Below are 4,739 nucleotides of genomic sequence, written 5' to 3'. Positions count from 1 at the left end.
TGGGAGCCTCCGTGTCCTGGTTTGTCAGCTGTCAGCACTGGGCACTGCCAACCGTGAGAATGGAAAGGTGGCTCCTGCTGAGGCTGGGGTGGAGCCTGCAGCTAAGCCAAGGGGGGTCTGCTGCTGGGCTGTGGGTCCGGACGAGGCCATGAGCACAGTGCTGAGAGCAGAGACTGCAAGTTTGGCAAAATGGTGATAAGGGGGGACTTAAACTAACCAGCTCCAAATTCCTCAATCCATTCAACGATTGCTTATTGCAGCAGGAGAGACTGACTTGTCAGTAACATGCAGGGGTTGGATCAGGTAGTAATAGCAACTTAGCCACTAAATAATGGTGTCTTGGTCTATTAGCCAGTTCAGCAGTGTAGGTTCGGTGCCAGAACCTTTTGAAAGGGAAATTCCACCACAGTGAGACAGCTCGTTGCAAAGGCCCTGAACTCAAAAATGAAGGAAGTAAAATTCTTTATATGGCATGGATGCTCCATAAAGACAGAATAGGACTGTCTCTGAAGATGTGTGTACCGCTGAACAAGTAGTAAACTATCTGGCTAAAGGTCAGGGGGCTCGAGGTTATCTGAGCCTAGCGCTCCTTTGCAATGTGGAAATTTAGCCCCAGTGAAGCCAATAAAAAGGAGCATAAACTACAGCTGCAAGGTGAGTGGAATGAGCAGGGCTAAGCCAGTATTCAGAAATCTAACAGAAAACACACCTTCATTGTGGCTGAGAAGCAGGAAGGGCTAGAGCCACAAAGCTGCTTGGGGCAAGTCTACACTACAGCGCTACATCAGCGCAGCTGCAGCACATCTGGTGCAGACCCCATGTGCCCAGAGGAGAGCGCAGCACCAACAGCATTATTATACCACCTTAGCGAGAAGCGGAAGCTCTGTTGGTGGGGGAGCAGCTCCTGTGGACAGCATGACACTTGTGTCGCTCAGGGAGGGGTGGGGGTGGCTTTTGCACACCCTGAGTGACATAAGATATATTGACAGAGGGCTTGTCTACATCAGAAAGTTGCAGCGCTGGTGAGGGAGTTACAGCGCTGCAACTTTGAAGGTGTACACATCTGCAGGGCATCACCAGTGCTGCAACTCCCTGTTTGCAGCGCTGGCCGTACTCCCGTTTTGTCTCGGGTGTAGAGGATCCAGCGCTGGTGATCCAGCGCTGGTAATCCAATGTAGACACTTACCAGCGCTTTTCTTGACCTCCGTGGAAGGAGGAAGCCTCTGGTAATCAAGTTGGTCTCCTTTCCCGGTTTGCTCTCTCGTTCGCGGAACCCCGAGCAAGCAGGTCTCCTTCCCTGCGGTTTGCAGGGGGGTTCGGGGAACGCGAGAGCAAACCGCGGCGAAGCTGGTCTCCTTTCCCGGTTTGCTCTCTCGTTCCCGGAACCCCGAGCAAGCAGGTCTCCTTCCCTGCGGTTTGCTGGGTGGCTCCGGGAACACGAGAGCAAACCGCGGCGAAGCTGGTCTCCTTTCCCGGTTTGCTCTCGCGTTCCCGGAACCCCGAGCAAGCAGGTCTCCTTCCCTGCGGTTTGCAGGGTGGTTCGGGGAACGCGAGAGCAAACCGCGGCGAAGCTGGTCTCCTTTCCCGGTTTGCTCTCGCGTTCCCGGAACCCCCCTTGAAGCCGCCCAACAGCGCTGCAGTGTGGCCACATCTAACACCACTTGCAGCGCTGGTTGCTGTAAGTGTGGCCACTCTGCAGCGCTGGCCCTATACAGCTGTACTAATACAGCTGTAACAACCAGCGCTGCAAAATTTTAGATGTAGACATGGCCTTAGGCAGCTTAGCATCTCAGGGCAGGGCCACACTGTCCACTCAGACCAACCACTGAGCTGCTGCTGGGGCCTTAGTGCAACCCGACAGCTAATGAGCTGCACAGAGCCCTCTGTGAAGCCTCCCTGGTAACATTCTCGGGCTGGGGCTTCCCAATCCAATCCCACAGGTGTTCTCAGCATGCCCAGACAGGAATGTGGATGTGCATACAGACCCTGGCATAGAGGGAGAGAATGGGGAACACTGGGAATAGAAGGGCAGAGCCCAAGGTCTGAGGAGAGAGTGTATGGACCCCTGGTAGGAGAGGGAGGGAGGAGGCAGGGCCCCACGGGGTGGGGCAATTTGCCCCAGGCCCCCATGAGAGTTTTTCAGGGCCCCTGGAGCAGAGTCCTTCACTCGCTCTGGGGGCCCCAGAAAACTGTCACGGGGCCCAGGCCCCTGGAGCTTCTGCTCTCGGTCTTTGGCAGTGGGGGGGGGGTCCTTCCACTCTGGGACCTGAGGTCTTTGGCAGCAGCGGGTCCCACTTCAGTGGTAATTCAGTGGTGGGGGGCCCCACCGTGGGTCTTCGGGGCACTTTGGCAGCAGGTCCCGGAGCGGAAGGACCCCCCTGCTGCCAAATTATCTCCAAAGTGGGGGCCCCCTGCTGCCACCGAAGACCCCAGGCCCCCTGAATTCTCTGGGCAGCACTGGAAGGAGGTGGCCACGCACACAGCTCAAAGCATGATGGGAGGAGGGGAGGGAGAGAAATGGAAGCATGTCAGGAGCCAGGCGTGATGGGTGAAGAACCCAGTCTGCAGAAGTGAGGAAGTGTGTGACCCTTGATGATCTGGAAATGTGAGGTGACAAAATTCATGCCTAGATCTACAAAGAGACTTAAGTGCTGAATTGTTTGTTCAAGCCCCTCTGACAGCTGGTTCTCAAAACCACCACTAAGCTACCACCTAACCCCTGAGGTGCTTAAGTTCCACTGGTGGGCCTGACCCAACCCACCGCGCCATGGCTGAACACGTGACCCCTCACGCTGAAACTGCAGCCCTGCCAGCCTCAAAGCAGGATTCTCAACTCGCATTCACCTGCCCATCTCAGCAGCAGAGCCTGATCCTGCAGGTGTTCTGGGAGCATGCCTAAGACCTGGCAGCTGTCTGTCACAAGGGACAGCTGGTGGGTATCTATGTCTGTGTCCCAGTTTAGTGGTCAGGACACTCACATGGGCTGTGGGAGACCCAACTTAAATCCCTGCTCTGTCAGATTTGGAGCACCACCTGGAAGCCAGCTCTCCCCTAGCTTGGGTGAGTCCCCTCTCCACCAAGCTCTTGGTTAAAACAGGGTGATTTTGTGTCAGAAAGGTCTGAGTCATAGGTGTAGTTTGGTGGGAGGAGGGCATTGCAAGCCTCGGGCAGGTGTGGCATTTGCCTCCCCTCATGAGGCTGTGCTGGCCCCTCCAAACATATAAGTCAGACTACACCTATACTCTGGGTGTTGTCTGACAGGGCAAGGGCTGGCCTGGTATTCAACTCCAGATGAGGGTTCACTGGTGCAGGGAGCTGCCTCCTGCCTGTCAGTGGGAGTTAGGCATCCAAATACCTCTGCACAGGTGAGAATCCTGAGTGCAGGGAGCTGCCTCCTGCCTGTCTGTCAATGGGTATTAGGCACCCAAATACCTCTGCATTTCACCCCTGGCTGGCTCTGGTGCGGCCTGCTTGGCTGGCTGGCCTCTGAGGACCTTTTCTTAGGTGCCCAGTCCTCTCTGTGGTGAGGATGCCACTCTCTAGCAAGGCACCAGGAGTTAGGTGCTGCAATGCCTACATGAATTTAGCATTTAGTTCTGTAGATTGGTCAGGACTAGAGGGCCATGAGCAACACCAGAGTGATCGAACCAAGCTAGTTGAATGAGCAACATGATGGCAGATTAAATTCAGGTGATGCCTGCTGAAGGGGAAATGTGTCATCAGAATGGATGTTGATAAATTGCAGAGGGTTCAGCGAAGAGCTACCAGAGTGATTAAGGGATTAGACCACCTGCCTCATAGTGAGAGGCTCAAGGAGCTCCATCTAGTTAGTTTAATCAAATGAAGGCTAAAGTGTGACTGGATCACAGTCTGTAGGTACCTTCTTGAGGACCCAAAATGTGATAATGAGCTTCTATTTGAGCAGACAAAGGTAGAGTGAGAGCCACTGGCTAGAACTGAAACAGTGAGGGAATTAACCATGGGAACAACTCACCAAGGATCATGGTGGATTGTCTATCACTGGCAATTTTAAATCAAGATTGAACTAGATTTCAAAAAATCAGTCAAACAGGAACAAAGTCACGACAATCCCATGGCCTGTGTTATACAGGAGGTCAGCCCAGATGAGCCCCGCTAGGTCCTCTGGCCTTGGGAGCTATGAACACACTTCACCTGATCCAAAGTTAACTGTCACTTGAGGAAAGAGACTGGCTCATCCCAATGCATACCTCACTGCACACACCGGCTCACTGTGGGCAAATGAAGCAAACAAAATATTAGATGGTCAAAGGAACGGGATGGAGAGTATTACAGAGAATATCAGTATTAGTAGCAACTGCACAAGTGGTGCAGCAATGAGGGGAAAAGGTTCAGCAATATAAAGTAAGGAGATAAAACAGAAATGTATAAGTAAAAGTCTGCAGAGGTATTAGGGAGACATCACACACATTTTAGCCATTCTGTAGCTTTGGGGTCAGCTGTGTGGAGTCGGGAAAGGACTGACAGGCCAGCACAAGATGAACAGCCATCCAGTAGGTGTGCAGCATTGCTCACTGCATCGCAGCTACAGAGCGCTGTTCTTGAGACCCCAAGTGTGGTCATTTGCCTCTGAACTGGGGAACAACGCTGCTTTGTTGTTGTCCTGCACTCTGAGAGCGCCCGTGGGTGAAACGAAAGCAGCCAACAGAGGGCTGAATTTAGACACTCCAGATCCCAGTTACGGTGGTGCTGAGTGGTAC

The sequence above is a fragment of the Gopherus evgoodei genome, chromosome 4, assembly GCF_007399415.2.
Source record: "Gopherus evgoodei ecotype Sinaloan lineage chromosome 4, rGopEvg1_v1.p, whole genome shotgun sequence".
NCBI lineage: Eukaryota > Metazoa > Chordata > Testudines > Testudinidae > Gopherus > Gopherus evgoodei.
Note: the sequence above shows the minus strand (reverse complement) of the source record.